The sequence below is a fragment of the Lissotriton vulgaris genome, chromosome 2_1, assembly GCF_964263255.1.
Source record: "Lissotriton vulgaris chromosome 2_1, aLisVul1.2, whole genome shotgun sequence".
Taxonomy (NCBI): Eukaryota; Metazoa; Chordata; class Amphibia; order Caudata; family Salamandridae; genus Lissotriton; species Lissotriton vulgaris.
In genome coordinates, this window is record NC_141687.1 from 1,536,298,743 (window position 1) to 1,536,321,811 (window position 23,069).

General features: G+C 45.9%; 1 protein-coding gene and 1 long non-coding RNA gene across 2 annotated transcripts in view; both read right to left on the reverse strand.

Annotated features, from left to right (window-relative positions):
• LOC147732856 (nicotinamide N-methyltransferase-like) overlaps positions 1–23,069 on the reverse strand; it is a 198,432-nt gene that overhangs the window by 161,137 nt on the left and 14,226 nt on the right. The gene's annotated exons all lie outside the window — the stretch shown is intronic.
• Positions 19,842–21,047, reverse strand: LOC147732857 (uncharacterized). Its single transcript, XR_015308495.1, has 4 exons — positions 20,974–21,047; positions 20,556–20,640; positions 20,209–20,280; positions 19,842–19,976 (listed from the first exon to the last, which is right to left on the reverse strand). It is a non-coding gene; the product is annotated as an uncharacterized LOC147732857 (long non-coding RNA).

Consider the following 23,069-nt stretch of genomic DNA (forward strand, 5'->3'; position numbering starts at 1 on the left):
TGGGACCCCAAATAACCACCCACCGAAGTGCGCGTACAGTGTGTGAACACAACCGAAGGCTTTGTACAAGTCTATGTGCAAGTAGCGGTTCGAATTGTAAAGATTAAAGACCCTTGCCAGTGGACCCTGAAGAAACCCTGTTGAAGAGAGAAGGCTGGAGAGCCACTCCACCTGTGGATACTGTGGTACCAAAGTTACCTATCCCAGGGAAGCCGGGTGCATAGGTGTGAAGTGGCGTCGGACACTGCCACCAAATCCAAAGGAGGACTTCAGGAAAGTGTCGCTGCTGGAAGAGGAGAAAGTGTCCAGAGGAATCCAAATCTTGATTCTTGATGAAGAGTACCTGAAAGCAGAGGGGGCAGAGTCTGGGTCACATGGGAGTGACCAGGGGCTCAGTAGGCAAATGCCAACCGATGTCAGGTGCTTCAGTGTGGAATTTGATGATCTAACTCTGCAGCTGTAGAGACCAGGCGATGCTGAGGACAACTAGGAGCTGGATACAATCTGTCCCATGAAGTATATCGATAGCTGAGGGGTCAGTGTCCGGTGGAAGTACCAACAAGCCTTGGCAAAAGCAACCCAACTAGGAAGTCAAGATAGTGTACAGTTCGGACCAGCAAGGTCCAGGAGACCCACAAGCAGGGGAGCTAGGGCAGGCCCGAGAAATCAGCGGAGCCCAAGGAAATCAAAGGTCACTCTCAAACAGACCGACAGGCTAGTTGTATTGGAGTCGAGAGACGACCTCGAGCAGATCACCAAAAGAGGCAGGCCATGATGCACACAATGTGGTGTGGCCAAAGATTCTGGTCACAGGAGGTGCTCAGGGTTGGGGCTACTTGGAGCCCGGAGATTTTCTTGCAGAGGTGTCAATAAGCCTTTCTGATTGCAAAGGGGATGGGATACCCAGGTGTTCAGTTATTGCAGCCCTCACTCAAGCTGCTGGCCTCAAACTTGGTCAGAGGGGAGATCAGAACTCGGGCTGAGGAAACCCACCACCTGAGATGCAGAGCTCATGGAGTCCGGAGGAACGCAGGATCTGCAGACAGGTTGTCTTCATTGCGGTGCCTGCAAATGCAGGGGAGTGATTCCTTCACTCCAGGGGAGATTACTTTGGCTGTCCTTGATGCTTCATAGACCTTGGAAGGTTCCTGAAGGATGCACAGGCACAGGTGATGCAGCAGATTGGGAAGGAGATGAGGTCAGGCCCAAAGGAAGTCCAGTAAAGTTCTGAGTGCCCAGATAGTTGAAGTGCAGTGGTTTCAATTTTGAATCTTGTCCACAATGCATCTAAGGTCCTACTACCAGGTAACCCCTAATTACCCACCGGAGAGGGTTGGAAAGATTCAGGGGACCCTCCCAGTTCCTTGCCAGAGCAGGAGCCAACGGCTCTCAGGACTGGTTTAAACTGGACTATGCACAGGGACACCAAATGTGCCCCTTCTGCAGGTTTTCAGGCACTGGCAAGCGAACCCAGCCCTAATTCACTAAATCCTGTCAGGAAGGTGGTCACACCTCTCTGTGACAGGATACCTATTGTTCTGCCTTACCCTGCTCGAGCTTGGTTCAGCAGCAGGAGGGCAGAAATGTGTCTCTGGTCGGCATCAACCATTTTTTACTTTCCAGAGCTAAAAGGCTTCTACACGAAGGCCCTTCCTGGTGGTTACTGGTGGGGGGTATGATTCCACCATTGTTTGACACCAAACACAATAGTTTTGGTTGCAGCCGTTGTCGAGATGGTCATCATGCGGTCGCGTCATTCCCCTCTATATCAGTATATGGCTGCTTCACTGACAACTCAGGAGAATGGACTCCGTAGGCTGCAGAGTTGTCCTCCTGATGCAGGGGTACCCTCTCACTTATAATCAAGCACCCTGCCCTCAGGATTGTAAAGACCTGCTAAAGGGGTGATTTACAGGTTTTGCGTGAAGTGACCCTTAGATATACTAAACCTGTATCATAAGTAAGGGGGTGCATGCACCAACTTATACAGGCTGCAATGGCAGGCATTAGGTTCCATTTTTAATGGTCTCTCATGGGTGGCATAATACATGCTGCAACCCATGGGTTACTTATGCCATGGGTACATAGGCACTATATACTAGGGACTGACAAGGGTACCCCAGTATTCAATCTGGTGTGTACCTAAGTACATAGCATGACAGTTTAGGGAGAAAGCAGATAGACTGGGGTACTGATTAGCCGGATACCCGTCAGACTAGTCAAAAACTAGCTTAGCACCAGGCAAAAAGTGGGGGTACACATACAGAATGATCCTACCTTCCTACAAACTGAATAAAGGATTTTTTGAAGAAATTGATTGGAGGTTCATGTGACTCTCTTATCACAGGTTCACAGAAACCCAGTAAGGAGTACATAATAATGCAGGTGATTAGCAGCATAATTGTTCCATGTTGTCCTATGGTACGGAATACAGGCAACATCCTTTTTCAAATTTCATGTACTGTGGAATGACTTACTGTTATTGATGTTTTTCAAGTTTATATCACAGTGCCTTTACCTGGGGATCGTCAGGATTATTGTCTAAAAGAAGATCAATAGCTGGGACACAAAATCGCAAGAGGAGCTAAAAAGGTGTCACCATAAAGAGTGGAAGCATTTCACCAAATGAATCCATCTCAAATTCAGAAAGAAGTCAAGATCTTTTTGGGAATAGTTGGTTGCTATGGACAGTGGATACCAAACCTTTCTCTGGTGGCTAAGCCTTTACTGAGGCTGAAACACAAGGATGTATCTGATACGATTCCATTGGAAAATGATTGCACACAAACATTTCTAGATTGAAAGAGAAAATGTGTTGTGCCCCAGCACTAGGGATGCCAGTTTTGCAGTGAGAGGGAGGGCTGCACTCTATCATTGCCTGTTCAAAAACATGAAGATGTTGAAAGGCCTGTGACTTATTTCCCAGCAACCCTTGACCATATTGTTACAGAAATGGCCTGCTGCTTAAAATTAGTAGTTGCGGTTGAGGTCAGTCACAAAAAGTGTGAGAATGTAATGATGGAATGTCCAGTAACTGAAATGGTTCCTTAATTTATGGAGTTGCTACTGAAAAATCTTGTAATCGACACATGTCTAAATTAAAATGTATTGAGTCTGCTAGCAGCAGCAAATGAAATTGTTTTCGATGAAGCTGGACATGAATACCGGGTGTCATGAATTTATACATGAAGCCAAGGTTAGACACTAATGATAAACCCCTGATTTGAGCCCAACGATTTTGTAGATAGCCCGTGTTTGAGAGTTAACAATGGCACATTAGGGGCAACATATGCTGTGTTTACTTTACATTATGCTCTCAAAGCTTCAATGCTTCAAGGAGTTACCTTAGCACAAGATATACATGTGATTGCCGCTACCATAAGATGCAGCATGGGAAAGAGAGATGCTAATTCAGTTGCACAATATTGTATCCTGTTAGCCTATACATTCAACGGAACTTTCACATGTGAATCTTAGAAGGACACTTTCTGTCTAAGGTTGATGTCAATAACGTACACTTGGAAGAGTTAAAAGGGGTTCAAAAAATGTTTCAGAGGCAGGACAACAAGGTTGGATCAGAACAGATGGACAAACATATTTAGAGGGGGATTCAATTAAATATCTCTTTAAAAAGAATAGATACCACCAAAGGTTTAGGAAGCTTGTAGCAGAACAGTGTCATTGAGGTGTGGCATGCCAACAAATGAATGCTGTGAAAAGAACAAATGTTACATTGAGTCACATAGGGAAACCAGAAGGTCCCCTCAATAAAATGAATAAGAACATAATCAAAATACCATTTTACAATGAGCTGAGATATGTCCTAGTCATAGTGTACACCTTCGCCAGATGAGTGAGAGCCTCCATAGCCAGAAGAAATGACAACTGTACAATAGCGAATGTGTTACTGCACAAATTGATGCCCAGGTATGGATTGCCAGTTTCTCTGAAATCAGATCAAAGGACCAACACTTTCGATGAGGTCTCAAAGACGATGTGTACAGAACTACAGATTGAACAAAGATTGTATTGTAGCTACCAACCTGAAGTTTCATGCATAATCAAGCAACATAAAAGCAACACAAAGAGCCCATAGAGTCTCGCTTTGCAAAAGTCTGTGTCTCAACATCACTGAAGTGGCTTGATGCTGTACATGCAAATGCACTTGTGAAAATCACAGATGAAAAGATAAGCTATTGCTGCAAAAGTAGTGGCTAATGGGGTACATGCAGTTTCTCACCAGATTGCAGCTACTACACAAGATCCGCATTGCCGTAACTTCGATCTGAGAAATGGTATTGTGATTAAGAAACACATTCTGAAGACCTGGTTGAAACCAAGATGGAAAGGCATGTTCTAAGTAATCCTGGTAACAACGACTGCTATGAAGTGTGGTGGCCTTCCAAACTGTGTGCATGCCTTCCATTCCCATAGGGTCCTGTGTCCCCTTGATGTAACAGCTCCTCTTCCAGAAGAGAGGCCAACAATGCTCAAACAGCCACAGAAGAGGGTCAGTCAAGCTGTAAGGGAACACACAGAGTCTGAAGCAGCACTAGAGCAAACTGAGGTGGTACTAGAAAAGCAAAATTGTGAAACTGGCTTGGATTGTTATTGTAATGTTATTGGATTTTTGTAAAGCGCCTCAATCACCCGGGGCATCTCCGCGCTGCCTAGTCCTTTTTCTGAGAGCGAAAGTTAGGATACCAGAGTGAATCAGCAATAAAGGAAGGCTTTAAGATGTTTCCTGAAAGTCAAGTATGAAGGAGACTTTCGCAGCCCTTCGGGTAGGGACTTCCAATATTTAGGGCCTACATACGAAAAGGATTTACCTCCCAAGCGATTACGGTAGATACGTGGGATCGCTAGTAGGGCCTTACCATTTGGTCTCAGATTACAAGCTGATGTCCATCTGCGAATTTTGTCTTGTAGATATTTTGGGCCAGTTTCCCTCATAGCTTTAAAGACCAGGCAGCAGGTCTTGAAAAAGGCTCTTTTCTTCACCGGCAACCAGTGAAGTTCCTTCAGTAAAGGGAGCGAGGGGGTACCCGGTGGGCGATTCAGGACCATCCTTGCTGCCGTATTTTGGATTACGTGGATCTTTGCTAGCTGTGTGGATCCTACTTCGGCCAGCAGTGCATTCCCATAGTCGATCCTACTGATTACCAGGGCTTGCACTACTGTTCTGCGATGGCTCCGGGGCAAATATGGAATAATTTTCCGCAGCAGTCGTATTCTGTAATAACATGAGCTTACAATGTTACTCAAATTTTTCTTCGTGGACAGATTCTCGTCATGCTGTATACCTACGCTTTTCACAGAGTTTGAAGGGACTGGAGCGGCCCCCAGTTCTGCAGGCCACCAGCCGTCTAGCACAATTTCCTGTCTTTTTCCCAGAAACATCAACTCCGTTTTCTCCGGATTTATTTGGAGACAGGACTCTGCCATCCAGCTTGCGATGGCCAGCATTCCTTGGGCAAAGCGCGTTCTTTCCTCCACCAGAAAATCAATTGAGTGTCGTCTGCGTATGAGACGACCTCAAACCCATAATGCCGCACTATTCTGGCTAATGGGGCCATGTATATATTGAAGAGGGTCGGACTTAGACCTGAGCCCTGAGGGACCCCTCTCTCCAATAAGTACTTTGATGATTTGAAGGAACCCATAATGACCTGTTGTTTCCTATCAGCTAGGAAATGGACTAGCCACTTCAGTGCCAGATCCCCGATACCGCAGTCCTGGCGCCTCTCCACCAGCAGTCGATGGGATACCGTATCGAATGCTGCGGAGAGGTCCAGCAGAATAAGCATCACCGAACTCCCTTCATCCAGCGTACGCCTGATGGAATCCGTGACAGCCAGGATGGCCGTCTCTGTGCTAAAACCCGGCCGAAAGCCGGACTGCGATATGTCCAGAATGTTGTTGGACTCCAAATACTGGCTCACTTGGATGTTAATGTGAGCCTCCAGTATTTTAGCCAGCAGAGGGAGTAGTGATATGGGCCTGTAATTACTTAATACTGCGGGATCGGCTGAGGGTTTTTTGAGGATTGAGCGTACGTGGGCCTCCTTCCATATCATGGGAATGTAGCCGCTGGCCATTGAGGAGTTCAAGATCTCCTGAATGGGCGGCGCACAGCTGGACGCGATCATAGCCATGACATAAGGCGGACAGACGTCCCTCGGGGACCCGGATTTTGCCATTTGCAGGTGCCAAATAACCTCCTGCCGTGACATGGGCTCAAACTGTTTGAGACCCATAACTCGCTCGCCGTTGGGAGTGCCCAGTATGGCCGCGCAAGGACTATTGTTTTTTGGGAAGTTGTCGTATATCCAGGCAATCTTCTCCTGGAAATAGGTGGCTAATGCTTCACACAGCTCCTGTGTTTCCACCGGCTGTTGTTTACATGCTTGCGGAGAAGAAAAACCCTTCACTATCTCGAACAGTGTCTTTACGGAGTTCCCTGCTTGTTCAATTTGTTTCTGGATAAAGGTGCATCTGGCACCTTTAATATTACGATGGTAATTTGCTAAAGCCTTTTTATAGTTTATTTTATCGCTCTCGTGTTTAGTCCTTCTCCATTTTCTTTCTAGAGTTTTACCGGAAGATTTCTCCGTTTTTAGAGTCCCTGAGTACCAAGGTGCTGAGACTTGTCTCGACCCCGGCTTGCCATTTTTTTCCGGTATAGATGCGTCCAGTGTCTGAGTCAGAGCCTGGTTGAACTTAGCCAGTAATGTCTCTGTGTCAGCCTCCCCTACTTCCTTGGCCTGCTTGTAGAGGCTAGGAAACTTTCCCTCAAAAGCTTCTATGTCAAGTTTCTGCCAGGGTCTAGATTTTTTTTTTTTTTATTTAGTCTGCATGGACGCTCCCTTTCCGGATTCACTGTCTCTGGGCAACAAAAGGAGACCAGATAATGATCAGTCCATGTCAGGGGCCAAGAGTCCCTGAATGATAGATTTTCATTATTTGAAAAAATCATGTCCAGTGTATGGCCAGCTGTATGTGTGGGGCCATGTACATATTGGCCCAGACCCATGTCAGCCAGTCCTGACAACAGCTGCCCCACCTCCGGGTCTTGGGTGGCTGCTCCATGATAATTAAAATCCCCCAGCAGTATGAAACTGGTGTCAAAGTGATGAATGAGTCAGGTCCAGCCTCGGAAGAAGGAACTAGTACCGTGACCCACGAGTGGAGGTGGAAGACAGCTGGCTAAAGAGGTATCTGAAAATTCTACAGTGGTCCCCTGTAAAAGCATTTGCACCCATAGCTGAAATGTATGTATCTGAACAGAGTGAAGATGAAGGTGGAAGGCTTGCACTGAAAAAGTCCAAATGATTGATGGTGCTCTGTCAGTCATTCAGCACATGGGTGCTCCTTTTGCATGGACAAAGTACAGAATGCCACATTGGAGGAACTGTGTGATGCGAGACTTGAACTGTACGAGCCACCTTGATTGCAAGCGTGAGACAAAAAGAGCTAAGAAAAAGCTAAAACAATAACTGACAACTATCAAAAGCTGATAAGAAAACAATAATTGAATGAGGAAATTAAAAAAAAACTGTTACGTTAGACCTTCATTATTTTAGTTACTTATTTTTCAGAAAATTAACCTACCCCTGAGAAAAAGCTATAAGAGAGTTAGGGATAACATTTTAGAAGAACGCAGAGTAGGTTTAAGGATTTTCTAATTATAAATCTGAACTATTGCAAACTAGCTGTTCTAAGAAGCTACTTACAGAACTCTGCACTGAACATTTAAGCTTGGCTATATATGGTCCGACTAAGACAAAACTTGTGTTGCATTAGAAATAGATGTAAAATTGTTATGTGCTCAAATTTGGAAATACCAGTGATACTAAACATATGAGGTTTAGTAAGGGTTTCTTTATACACCTGATAGAAATTAGGTCTGCTAATGAAATTACCATGTTTACATAGATCAAAGATGAGTAGCAATATATTTTTAAGTAGAAAATACATATATTTGACTCAACTAATTATAGGAGTGCTCTTTGAGCAAATGTCACATGTGAAATTAAGCTGGTGTGATGATTCGCAAATCATTTGTGTGATGTTTTTTAATCATCAAAGGGTGAGATTGTAAGAGCATAAACATTTCCTGTAGATTTAAGCATATTAATGACAAAGCTGCCTTGAGCTTCAGAAATAAAACGGCATTTAAAAAATGAGAAAAATACATTTGGTGCTTGAAAGTGAAAACATGAGGCCTTAGTCAGATGGTTTCCATTTAATGAATCATGTAAAAACAAGCACAATTAAGTCATAGCTAACTTTAATGTCGATTTAATTTGCAAAAGTGTTTTAAACCTGCAGTAGTAGCATATACCTGTGCAGTATTAAAGAAAATGTTAAAGTGAAGAGAGAGCTTAAACAGATTGTGATTTAGTGTGCTTTGAAAGCTCCAGCTCTATCCTTCAGGTAAGAATGGAATGTTTTCCTCTCCATGAAAGAAAGAAGCTTTAAATAATTTGTAGCCTGTAACTAGTTTTATCAGAGAGTAAACTGGAAAGCACACATTTTCTTCTGTATTATTGCAAATTGAATTTAATGTTTCCTATCTAAAAAAGTTCTTTTTGGAGCTTATATTATTCTGTTTAGTTAAACTACATGTTTCTTTACCAGAAACAGGGCCGGACTGGGAACTAAAAGCAGCCCTGGCAAAATATTGCCAGACCAGCCCCGTCCCACGTGTAGCGAGCGTGCCACCTCCCACCTCCCACCCCCACTCTGCCTAAATACCAGTCCCCAATGCCTCTCAGGTCAGTAGTTGCCTGCACAGAAGTCTGAATCGGCCGAGTGCAAAGTTCTGATGACACTGCAAAGAATGCTTGCTTACATAACCTGAGTGAGTTTACAACCACCAAGTGCTATAGGTGATCTGGCAGGTGACAATGCTTCCCCCGCTAGAAAAAACATTCCCTTCCATCTGCCAAATCCCCTCTGCCCCTACCACACTCCCCACTCTACACCACTCCCTGCCTACATTTACCATTTGCTCACAGCAGGCGGTAACTGTATATGAAAAGACCCAAGGGAATGGCAACTCCCATGTGTTTTTCAACCGACCAAATCAGTCCTACAAAGTAGTTTCCCATTCCATGGGGCTGAACTCATAACTGCACCGCACTCTGCACAGTAAAAGTAAATTTACATGTAAATACATGTGGGAAATCTGCCCCAGTACCACGGAGCTTGCAATTGGGGCTTTTAGAGCTGGTAATTTGTAACTGGTAATTTCTATCACTTCTAAGAGTCACTCTTCAAAGTATTTTAGCAGCGTCTAAAATATTCCTAATTGATCAATGACTAAAAGCAAAGTTAGTCAGACTAGCTATGTAAATAGACTGCAGGAGGGGGGCTTGAAAAACTATTATCTATATAGCAGGATGGCTCGCCTAGATTCTCAACATTTGAACAACAGGCTGATATTTTTCACTTTCGAAGGGGACCACCCTGCATGAGATGAGGTTTAAGGAAGTATTTTGCAGCAGCGCACAGTTGTAAAAAAGTGACGTAGATCAATATCATAAATATCACTTGTCTGTGGATTCCCAACACTGCTGTGCGAGATAAACGCACAACTATGAACATACAAAGCACAAGAACCAAAAAACTGAACACTTAGAATGCTTGTGTACACATCTTCCCTGCCGCTTCTCATAGCCTAGAGCCAGGCCAGCCACCACCACTGACAGGCCTGACCTCAGCTCAAAATAAATCCACTGCACTGCGGGCCTAACCTTTTGCTTTTAATCCTGGTCCCGACTCGGTCACGATGCCCGCCCATACAAACAAGCTATTATCACACAGGCATTGCATGCAAACGACAGTGGATAGTGAGTCACTAGAGACTTACCTGCGGGCGGCAGACAGGGGGGGATTTAATTTAATTATGGGGCGCCTCTCTTTCTCTGACGTCTCTCTGGCCTCCGGGATGCCTGCCAGTTCCTCTTCGACCTAGTCAGGCGCACTTTTTTTAGCGCGAGCCCTGCAATGCGCATGATTGGAGGGGACAGACTCTAAGGAAAAGCAGGCGGGTACATATGAGGCTGAACAAGGGGAGATAGAATAAGCCAGGATGAGGGCAGATTAGATGCAGGGTAATTGTTAAAACCCTGATCCTTATGCATTGATTAATTGGCTTTAGCAAGGCTCATTTTCTTTATGCTTTATTTCTTTTTATGGGAGATTTTGCAATGATTAATTATTGATTTAGCTTCATGCTAAACTCACTCTTGATTTTATTCTTGAACTCTTCATAAGTTCTGGCGTGGCTTGGACGCCGATCGGGATGGCGGTGTGAGCTTGCAGCTCCGCGCTGGGTCCCGCTAATTCTCCTGAAATCAGCACCCGGGGCGACCCCTGGTCGGTGCGATTGACCTACGCAGAGTTGGGGAGCAACCGGGCACCGACGGAAGGCACTTGGGGGCTTGCTGGCCCTGTGGAGACCCCGTATGACGACGGCCGAGGTGTTGCTCGGGGTGTGAAGAAAATGGCGGCGGCGCGGGCCGATGGCTTTGGACACCGAAACTGAGCGGACTTAGCCTCGGCTGGCGGGGTGGCCCGCTGCTGCGAGATCGGTGCTGTGGGAGCTGTGGATGCGGTCCTGACGGCGGGGAATTTGGAGCCCAGCATTGACCGGACATTGGGGGCGTTCGCTCGTCTATACACCTTCTCCCCCTCCCCCTCTTCCTGGACCTGGCGTTCGGGAGGCGGACGGCGCTGGTCCTGGTGATCCTTGGAGTTGCGGCCATTGTGGTGGCACTCTATTGCGGTCACTGCTGAGACACACGTCCCACTACACAGTGGTGGTTGGGACTTGGCGAGACCCTCTGCCCGTGACGGAGCACCCTAAGATGGCGGCTGCAGGGGGAGCGTCCACCATGGAGCGGGGCCAGGAGGATGTGGCTGCACTATCCCAGGTTGACGAGGCCCCCCCGCCGATGATGGACCAGGAACAGAGGCTGCATCGGCGCTTGGATGCCATACTGGATGCTATCACCTCGACCAAGGAGGCATTGCAGCAGGACATTGCGCAGGTCGCCACGGGGCTGGGGCTCCTGCGAGCGGATCATGCCAAACTGGCTGACAAGGTTAAGGACCATGATCAGCTCTTATTGGACCTGAAACCAGCGGTGGTGACCGCGGAACACAAAATAACGGACATCCTGACCCGGTTGGATATGTTGGAACGACGGGCGGAGGATGCCGAAAGCCGCAACAGAAGGAACAACGTGAGGGTCATAGGCCTGCCGGAACGAATTGAGGGGGAGGATGCGGTGGCCTACATGGAGGAATGGTTCCGGACTGTGGTGGCGCCGGAGGGCCTTACTTCTTTCTTTACGCTGGAACGAGCTCACAGAGTGCCGGCTCGCCCGCCAGCGCTTGGCCTCCCCCCCGACCGATGGTGGTGAGGCTCCTTCATTATAAGGACCGGGACCTCCTAATCCAGCGAGCCCGGGCTTCTGGCCCATATGAGGTGGAAAACAGCAGGGTCACGATCTTTCCGGACTACACTCAGGCGGTCCAGAAGAATAGAGCATCGTTTCTGGCAGTAAAAAAGGAACTGAGGGAGGAGGGCATCCAGTACTCCTTGCTCTTTCCGGCCAAGCTGCGGATAATCCTGGACGGGGCCACGCACTTTTTTCAGACCCGGATGAAGTGTGGTTGTGGTTGGAATCGTACCGGGCTGGCACGGACAGGACTCACAAAAGTCGACGAGATCTGCCTAAACCGCCTCAGGTCCGGCAGTCACAAAGGATCCGCTCCCGCAATAGGCGTCAGAGGGAGAAACGGGAGGCCCAGATGGCTGCAGACAAGAGAGAGGCGCTTGCGGCGACGGCGGCCATTACGGGATCGCAGCCGGAGAGTGAACTGGCAGAGACGGACTCTGGCGACGAAGGCGGCAGGACCGGAGAGGAACTTTCGGAGGCGGAGAGCATGAAGGGGCCAGTGGTCACCCCCCAGACATCCGATGGGATTTTCCACGGCTGATTCTTCATTGGGACTTGGACACGGTTCTTGGTAGGGTGGCATCCTGTTGGAGCTGGGTGGGTCGCCGGGTAGGGTGCCGCATCGGCATGATGGGATGGAGAGCACGGGGCGCGGGCTCCGCTTGCTGGGGTCGGCGATAACTCATCCCCCCCCCTGGGCCCTTAAGGCCTTCTGTGGTGGCGACCACAGGTTAGTACGATGTGTGTTTGGTTTAAGGTTTGGATCGGGGCTGACACTGGGTTTGTGGGCTCTGTCCTGGGGAGAGGGGTTTGGGGTGTTTTCCTTTCTAAAGCTTGTTTTGGGGGGGGGCAATTGCTATGGTGTGGTTATTGACTGGCTACATTTGAACTGGATCGCTTTATGCTGGCATGGGGACGTTACCTAACTTGAAATGCCTGACGTGGAATGTCCGAGGGCTGCGAACTATGGTCAAGCGCCACAAAGTACATGCGTATCTGGTGAGGAGGGGGGTTCAGGTTGCCATGTTGCAGGAGACTCATCTAACGAAAAAGGAATGTACCGCACTACAGAAAAGATGGCGGGGTCAGGTTTTTGGCACCACTTGTTCAGCGTTTGCTAGAGGGGTACTGATTTGGGTGAGAGCGGGGATACCGGTTCAGGTGCTGAATCAATTGGTGGATCCTGAGGGCAGGTATGTGGCGTTGGAGGGGAGGTTGTATGGTCGGGATGTGGTTCTCTGCTGTGTATATGCACCAAATGTTGATCAGGCCCGCTTTTCCGATGGTTTATCCGGGTCTTTGGCCTCCTTCCTAGCGGGCCCGGTGATACTGGGGGGGGGGGACTTTAATTCGCTCACGGATGTGGCCTTAGACAGATCTCACCCTCCCCTTGTTGATTCCCCGGTCCGTTAGCTAGCCATGCATAGGAAGGATTGGCAGGATAGGTGGGGGCTACTGGATGTATGGCGGGAACAACACAGGGACGCTAGGGACTACTCCTTTTTCTCAGCACTCCACGCTCTACATGTGAGAATTGATTCGGTACTGTGTAGCGGGTCCCTGGCCCCACTGGTCTCCCACTTGGAGTATCTGGCCAGAACCATCTCGGACCACAATCCTCTGCTGGTGCATGTCCAATGGCAGCGAGAGCGTTCTGCAATTCCAACATGGCGGCTCCGGCCCGACACGCTGGAGGATTCAGTGTTCAGTGAGGCAGTCCAACAGGGCGTCGATCAGTATTTCAGTGAGAATGAGGGTACAGCTACATGTAGGTCCGCTGAATGGGATGCGATGAAAGTGGTGGTGAGAGGTGTGTGCCTGGGTAGGTTTTCGAATGCTCGTTTGTCAGTGCTGAATGCGCTTGCCAGTGCGGAGGAAAAACTGAGGGAGCTGGAGCGGCGCAGGCCGACCCGACCGGACTTGCAGGCCCGGTTGTTGGAGGCAAAGGAGGTGGTAGCCACCGAAACGGAACAGTTACGGAGCTATGACTACAGGCAATACGCCATTAGAGCGCATGCCGAAAGGGACAAGGTGGGTACGCTACTGGCCAGGCTTGCTAATCCTGAACTTCGAGGCTGCCCGGTCCTTAGCATCAACAATGCACTGGGGGAAACGGTATACTCCCAATCAGCGGTGCTGGAGTGCTTTCGGGCTTATTACGCGGAACTGTACGAGAGTCAGTTGGGAGTAGAGGCTGACGAAATCGCGGCATATCTGGAGACGAGGCAGCTTCCGGTCCTTGACGATGACGATGCGAAAACCTTAGGTGGACCGATCACGCTGGCCGAGATCAGGACGGCCATTAAGCACATGGCGCGGAATAAAACGCCCGGGGTGGATGGTTTACCGATAGAGTTCTATCAGAAGTACGTGGATAGTTTGGCGCCCAGACTGTTGGTGGTGTATGCTGAGGCTTACAGGTTGGGGGGTCTGCCCGGATCAATGAGGGAAGCACTGATAGTGCCGTTGCTAAAACCCGGCAGGGAAGCGACGGATGTGCGGTCCTATAGACCATAGTCCATGCTGACGGTGGACTACAAGATATTGAGCCGGATCTTGGCCACCAGGTTGGCCCCACACATGACTGGCCTGGTGCACAGGGACCAGGCAGGGTTTATCCCCACGAGGAGCACGGCGTTATATATTCGTCGCCTGGTTGGGATACTGGACGGTGTAGTGGATGCGGACGGTGCCCAGGCGGTGTTGTCTGTAGACATTGAGAAGGCTTTTGATAGTTTGGAATGGGTCTATCTGGATGAAGTGCTAGTGAGGTTTGGTATTGGTGAGGGGTTCCGCAGGTGGACGAAGGTGCTGTATTCCTCGGCAATGGCGCGAGTACGCCTGGGCAGTTTGGTGTCCGCGGCTTATCCAGTCGGTAGGGGAACGCGACAGGGGTGCTCCCTTTCCCCTCTTTTGTTCGCACTGGCGATGGAACCCTTGGCGGTGCGTGCCAGGTCGGGAGACGAATATGCAGGGATCGCAAGCAGTGGGCGGCTGCACCACATCTCGCTGTACGCGGATGATCTGCTGCTGTATATGGAGGACACGGAACGGGCTTTGGAAGGGGCGATGGAAATGCCGTCCGAGTTTGGCCGGTTGTCGGGCCTCAGGGTTAACTGGGCGAAGACCTGTGTCTTTCCGCTTCGAGCGGATGCACCCTGCCCGACACGTGACTTGGGGGTGGTCTGGGAGCCATCTTGCTTTACTTATTTGGGAGTCCGTATCTACCACAAGGCTGCGGACCTATTAGAGGGCAATATTGGACGGTGCGTACGGGCGCTGAGAGGCTGTATGTCCTTTTGGGCATCCCTTCCCCTGACGGTGCTGGGTAGGATCGCTCTGCTGAAAATGGTAGCGCTTCCACGACTCCTGTATTATTTCCGGACGCTGCCCATCTGGATCCCCCAGAGGATCTTTAGGGATTTGCGGACGATGGTTATTGATTTCCTTTGGGGGCATGGCCGCCGTGGAGTGGCACTGAACACGTTGCTACGCCCTAAGATTGAGGGGGAGATGGCCGTCCCCGACTTTGAGCTGTATTACTTGGCGGCGCAGCTTCAGGTTCTTACACAGCATGTAGCTAGGGTGTTCAGGGGGCCGGAGTGCGACAGAGAGTTGGGGATACAACGCCATGTGCTGGCCTATATAGTTATGCAGCAGTAACTGGAGTTGCGAGGCCTCACTATGGAGGAGCGGACGCTCAGGTTATGCTGGCAGAGGAGTCTGAGGAGGGCGAAGGCGACTCGACCGTATGCACCGGAGATACCGATCGGCATGTTGACAGCTCTGCCGCATGGGGGCGATTGGTCCCCACTGTTGGAATGGGAGGAGTCGGGGCTGCAAGTGGTAGGGGACCTATATGTTGACGGGACCTTGGTGCCCTACGAGGTACTACAGGAACAGTTTGGGCTGCCGGAGGGGGGCTTCCTCTTGCATGCGGCCGTAGTGGTGGCCATTCAGAAACACTGGAAGGGGGGGCTCATCGAACCGGACACGACCATGGCATGCCAGTACGTAGTAATGGCCGCTGGCACATTTAAGGCGGTGACCTGCCTCCATAATAGGATGCTGCACGAGGGGCTGGCACCGCTCCTGGGGCTGAAAACGACCTGGGAGGCGAGCATAGGTAGGCCCATTCCGGACACGGTGTGGGGCCATATACTTAAGCGTACGTGGAAGGGCACGAGGAACGCGCGCTTCCAGCAGGTGCACTTCTTCGTATTACATAGGGCCTACTTGACTCCGGAGAAGATCAGACGGTACTTCCAGGTGCAGGACGCACGGTGTCCGAGGTGCTTGGCGCCGGAGGCGGATATGGATCACCTTTTCTGGGGCTGTCCGAAACTGGAGGCCTACTGGGCGGAGGTAGGGGACCTTCTCAATGCAGTGACCGACAGGGAGGTGGAGTTTCATATGGCGGCGTGTCTGTTGCTCTGGTTCCCTCACACCAAACACACTAAGGTGACAAGTAAGTTTATCGACCTAGGGCTGATACTGGCACAGAGAGAGATCACCTGGCACTGGAAGTCCAGGGAAGGACCGTCTGTGAGGAGGTGGACGAATGACTTGCTGAGGTGGTCCGAGTGCGAGAGTGTGCTCCGAATGAGGCAGGCCGTCAAGCTTGATAATGAGAAGACTTTAGAATCAGCGCGCACATGGGAATTGATAGTGCAGGCCTTACGTGATTCATTAGTGGAGGAAGAGGACTGAATAGACAGGACTCGAGGACACCGCAAGGCTTATGAGTACAAGGATGTCATTAGATCTGTAGCGGGACCCATGCAAGAGTCAGGTACAGGGCACACACCATTGGCTGTTGCTGGGGGGGGGGGACCAGGGGTTGTTTAGGGGTTGTTCAGGGGTGGGATAGGAGCCGGGAGGCAGATTAGTCACTGTAGCGCTACTGGGTTGGACTGATGACTGGGTTTGTGGAGCGTGGGTGGATAGCGGGAGGCGGCAGGGGCGCCCGGGACGGACATGATGAGGGCCTCGTAGGGTACGGGGAACGGGACGGTAGCGGCTCTGTGGCACCGGAATGTTAGCATAGGATGGCTGATGTTGGGGTCAGGTTATGGTTGGGGGGGGTAAAATGCGGATACGTAAAAAGATTTCTACCATTGTCCCTCAGGGACGCTCACCATGATGTCTTGCTACTAATTGGGACGCAGTGCCGCCCGGCCTCCGGGATGTGGGCTGAATGGCTGTGTATGATATACGCTCTTACGATTGATGCGGGGGGACACCATGAGTGGACTGGTTGTGCAATTGTATGCTATGGTTTCTAATTCTGCAATAAAAACAAATTTAAAAAAAAAAACTCTTCATAAGTTCTGACTGACATTATTTGTGCCTCACTTTCTTAGAATAGGAATTCTTCTTTTATGGAACTTGCTGAATTGTATTACAGGATTGCTCTGTTACTAACTTTCTTTTTCTATTATCAATTCTGTAACCTGAATGATATCTGAATAAGAAATGAAGAGTCGGAGTATCTGAAATATTGATTGGCAAATAAATCTTTTTAAAACTATTCATAACTCTTACCATTGACTAAAATATTTTTTTGCATTTGATTATTTGCCCATGTTTATGAACGTGTTCTTTTGGTTACAATACAGTGGCAAAGATTTATCCCCTTGAGAATAGATAAAAGTGGAAACAAGGGTAATGGTAATTAAAGGTGGTAATAGTGCCACACTTTATCATTTTTTCAAGCGGAGATTACCATGAAATTTGTGCTGCAACAGATACTTTTTAAATTCTAAAGTTATTTACTCATGCCCAAATCTTTGCACTGAGCACCCACATAAAGGATTTTGATACTCTATTTCATGGAACCAATGTCTACTCTTAAAAATATGTTTTTGTCAGCATTCACAAAGGGGAAAGGGTCCCTTGGGAATGCTTCCAGTTTGTGAATTGCCTACTACCTCATTTAAATGGCTAGTAAAATATTGATGTTTTTCAACTGGAATTCAGTCTTAAAACATTAATGCTACATCTGAGATTCAGAATTTGGAAAGGATGCCCTTGAACCACCCCTTACAAATACCGAATCAGTACTGGGTCATGAACCGAAATTGTGGTTCCAAAACTTGTTACCAAATTACAATTTGTGGTTTATACATAAGAAGAGACTGTTTTATTGTCTCAAGTGGCCTGTTTCTGTGAATAAGGCCATTTTGACATCACAAAACACTTTTATAAATCTGTCCCTAGTGTAGTATCTGAAAACACTATTGATAAAATCCTTACTGCATTTGAAATTCTCTGTACAAATGTAGATTCAAGAATTGAAGAGAGGAACCCCTTTGCCTTATTAAAGGAATAGGGTACTATTAACAAGTAAAAAACAAATGTTTCCTTTGAATCCTACTCACTTACAAATAAAGACCTCTAGCTCACTCATGCACCTCTTCTCCCTTTCAATCGGACTCAAAATTATTTCAAACAGGACTCAAACAATAAACCTAAATTACGTCAGGAGTAAAAATTAGTACACTTTTTTATTAAAAAGGAAAATTTATTTTCTTAGTAAATTAGTTTTAAAAAAAAGCAAGAACTGTTAAAACAATACAAAATTTCCTGGTCATACTAATTCATTCAAATACAAGAAAAACAATTCATCCACAATTATACCCTTAAAGTAATAAGGGAAAAATCAAAACATATTAATAACACCAATGCTACAAATATGAAGAGAGAGAAGACAATACACTTTTTCATTCAAAAATACACATTCATAGCATTTTTTCTACGAATGTGTATTTTCGAATGACAAAGTGTATTGTCTTTTCTTCTCTCTCTTATTATTTGTAGCATTGGTGTTATTAAGATGTTTTGTTTTTTCCCATATTAGTATAAGTGTAGAATTGTGTATGAATTGTTTTTCTTGCATTTGAATGAATTAGTTGTACCAGGAAACTTTGTACTGTTTTTAACAGTTCTGGCTTATTTTTTTAAACAGATTTACTAAGAGAATAACAAATTATCATTTTTTTTTAAAAATGGTACTAATTTATACGCCTGACATATTTTGGGTTTATTGTTTGGGCCTTGTTTGAAATAATTTTGAGTCTGATTGAAAGGGACAAAAGGTACATGAGTGAGTTAGAGGTGTTTATTTGTAAGTGAGTTGGAACCAAAGGAAACATTTATGTTTTACAAATATAGATTCATACAGTGCATGCTTAATTACCTACACAATATTATCTAAGAAGGAGGGCACTCCCAAGTTGAAACTGACCACAGTACCAAACATTATGCACCCCAGTTCGTCACTAACTACCTTGGGTGGTCATCCCTCTTAGATAATATTGCTATTGCAATTGAGATTCTCACATTTTTTTTATTAAATTAACTTTTTGTCAATAGCACATCTGTTTTTCATAGTACTGTTTAGGTGAAAGTTGAATAGCTCTTGAATATATTTTGATGATAAATCAGTGCCATTTTTATCCTATTGAAATAGATTGAATTGAATTGCACTGATTACCTGTTTGTGAAGATCACAAAAAGGAGAATATAGAAAGAGTTGCAACCGGCTGTAGTCCCAATATAAATCATTAATTTGAGATACCATACTAATTTTTGGAAATATGGGGAGTTCTATGTTAATTCGCCTCGTAAATGATGCTGATACCTTGCTCCGAGTTGAAGATTTATCTTTCAAAATGAAACAGTTGTTCCCAGTGCTGGACTGGCATTTCTGGCATTCTGGTCATCTGGCACTGCCAGATGTGCCTGCTTGAAGGGGCCAGCATGAGGGCTGTTATTTTGCAGTTGCCGTCCTCGCAGGTAAGTGCGGGAGTTGGGGAAGTCAAAATATGAAGGGATAAGTTGAATTAGATAAAAAAAAAAAACTTACCTTGTGCTCGCCACATAGCCGACTCGGCATTGCGGCAAGCACAAGGTATGTTTATTTTTTAGTTTTTATTATTTTATTTAACTTATCCCACTGTATTTCCACTACTCTGGCCCCACCCCTGCCCACCCCCACCCTTACCTGTGCCTTCAGCCACTGTTATTTTGTCCGCATCACAACCAAAGGACAAAAGTAATGCCTCACATATTGATTTGACTACTAATATTTTATATTCAAGACAATAATGATGGATATCTGAACATCATGGTGCTGGCAGTACAGGTTAAGAATTATTTTCAGTACAGACAACAGTGAGGGCACAAGACCAGCACAAACACAAACTAAATTTCCGAACACATCAATAGATAAAAGTATATATTAATCTTTCAAAGTCAGCTCAACATCTCATCTGGATCCACCGGTGAAATCCAGCCAATACAAAAGGGTATATACAAAAAATTTTAGGGAGCGACTGATTCACACAAAATCAAATGGCTCACAAAAGTGAATTCCAAAGTGTTCATTTATTTGATGATTTTCCACAGAGATGATGTTGTTCAAAGCAGTAGCAATTCTTCAATATTTCAAAAACGTAACACAAACAGCTGACGCGTTTCGTCCACAGATGGACATCATCAGGGCTGTAAACGCCAAAACATAAAAGAGTATCACATTAATAAATTAATATTTTAAATGTGTCAAGTTAACAAGTTTCTAAAAGCAAAATACAACAGAGAAAGCTAATATGACACCTGCCTATATAACAATCTATTAAAGAATAAATGGACAAAACAATTATAACAGGTTTCTTTACAACCACCAGAACTCCTGAAAAAGAAATAAGTGTTCAAAGTAAGAGATAGTCCTCCCTACCTCCTGTAAGTGTATATCTTATTTCATGACGAGATCTTGTCCTAGTACTTGATTGGTCCTACTGTGATATACCTGATTGAAAAAATTTAAAGATAAAATATGACATAAACATAATGTTTACATCCATTCAACTTGTAGTAAAACAGATGTTGAGATATTAATATACACAAAAATTCTTGTCTAGTAAATCCTAAAGGATATACCAATATATATCCAACCATGATATTTCAACATATATACACTGCACAGTGACATATCATCTGAAAGTCATTATTCCTAAACAGAGTAAGAAAATGTTTCTAACATGTTTTTTAAATATAATGCTGTTTTCAAAAGAAGTGTCTCACCTGATATTAACTCAAATTAAGTCTCTTTGCCTGAACTCCCCTTTAAATATTTCTAATGTAGACTCAGCCTCTAAGCTTGAAATCCCTGTGTAGATATAAGAAAGAATATGTCTGGTGTTAAGGCTTATCCATGAAAAATGCCATACAACATTGCCTATAGGTGGAGGGATAAACATAAATTATTGATATTAGATAACTGGAGCTGAGACATTAAAACCACCATGCCTCGCCAAAGACATCCAATAAATCACAATAGCATGTTCGACAGGTGAGATAAAACAGATATTTCCCAGCTAAAATTCTCTTACCCAATCTTATTCTTATAGTTCAAAAAGTCGGATACGAAATATATCATTAAAAACCACAATAAATTCCAATGAATATTGACTATGCAGCATAAACTGTTTCATGTCCTCACCTAGAAAAAGACGGCATTCAGCGCTTATTCTAATTGAAACCGTTGAGTATTCAAGGCAAATTCTGTTAAAAAGAAAAAAAGTATATAAATAAGGCGAGACTTAGATAACCTAATTATTTAAGCATGTAGCCAAAAAATACAGCGCATTCACTACCGAGATGCCAACATGTCTAATCTCATCAGCACCTCACCTTATGAACAAATAATCATTCCAATACGATCCGGGGAGTCTCGGCAGGCGACGTCTGGCATGTGATCCCGATAGCGTGCAAAGAATCCGAATTCTAGACTTCCCTTTAAACTTGTATTTCACCAATCAAAAGCGCCAGCGTTTTCCCGCCGTCACCAATAACTCAATGTTCCCAATAAGGTCCGCCTTGTCAAATAGGCATGCCTGTAGGCTTCACAAGATGGCCTAGTAAAAGTTCTCCTTCACGTCCGCCACTGCAACCCCTTAGACATATTATATCCGGTTGTGCAGAGTATTTCCGATATCCAGCTACAACGAAATGACGCATCCGGTAGTGAAGTGCATCCGGTTAGTATACAGCCAATGAGGTACCCAATCCTACGCCGTCAATAATAATGAAGACGGCCGTGCACGAATCTGTATTGAAACTTAAGGATATATCATCCGAAACTGACAGTATAATATAAAACACAAACTAACTACGAATTTGTTAATGAAACAATGAATTTAGTTCGGCAGAGTTTTAGTACAATACGGTCATAAGGAATAGTAGCGTGTTACTATCAACTGACGAAATGAAACGTCAAGGCCGTCGTCAAAAAGGAAAAAGAAACGTCATGAAAGAGTATGTACAAACGATTGAAGGAGTGACTAAATCACGCTCCAGGTTTGCTCAAATCTTAAAGGAAAGAACGTATTCAAACTTAGATGAATTCGAAAACTAATGTCTAGAGCCATTCCATAGTAAGTAGCAATTACACGGTGGCTCAATTACACGGTGGCTCATATTAATCAAAATACACAATATATTATGAAAAGTATTCCTAATCATCACATAACAGTACCCTCAAAATTAGTAATATGAGAATCATGTATATACAACAATCGTAAGAAAACCCTGTCGTCACTTTAATGAGATTCGCGTGTACGCTTTGCTGTGCCCAAATGTCCATACTGTAATGTAATGTATTGGCATTTATATAGCGCACTACTTACCCGTAGGGTCCCAAGGCGCTTCGACCGCTGCGAAACCCTTCCTGGCTTTCCTGAGAGATGGTCCCTTAATGGGTATCTCCAGGGTGAGACCAGGCATCCCCGGCGGTCTGGTGGAGCCGTTAGTGAAGATGAGGCAAGCTAATGCCCAGAGTTGCCGAGTGTGATCGCTGATCAGAGTGGGCACCGAGGCGAGAGAATTATCGAGTCCGCTGACCCTGGTCCAGAAACCTGCCGCGCCGGGAATAAAACCCTGGTCCCGGGCCGTCCTCTGCTCTCGGGTCTGCCGCCTCTAACCAGTGAGCCACACTACCTCACTGAGCCACACTACTTCACTAAGTCCTAAAATTCACTTCTATTTTTGAGATAATTGTCACTAGTGTTCTAATAGCAAATATTAAGCCACTTTCAAAATCCAAAGTGGCACTGTATGAAATAATGCCCGATCCATAGACCCTAATAACATAAAAAATAAAATTTTATGTTAAGGATATCTCATAACTAGCTGTATGAAATCGTACGATATTCTTATTTAAAACAGATATCCTGCAGCTCCAGAAGTAAACATACATCTTAGATGAAAAACGATTATGCCCAATACAGCCAATGAATAATCAGAGTGGGAAAACAGACCCACCAGTAAAGATCTATAGACCCTATACAAATTACCACCCATTTACAGAAAATAATGGAGCTCACTCTCAGTATTTAATCCAAGTTTCACGAGTCTACAGCATGAAATCCATCTCGCTTCAGCCTGTCTTAATCGTAGGATCCAGTCCCCTCCTCTCTTCCATGGAATAACTTTTTGTACACCATGGAATGTTATCCTAGTCTCTTGAGGATGATGGGCCCTAATGTGCAGGAAAATTGGTAACTTTACATCTTGATTCTGAATGGCCCTTACATGTTC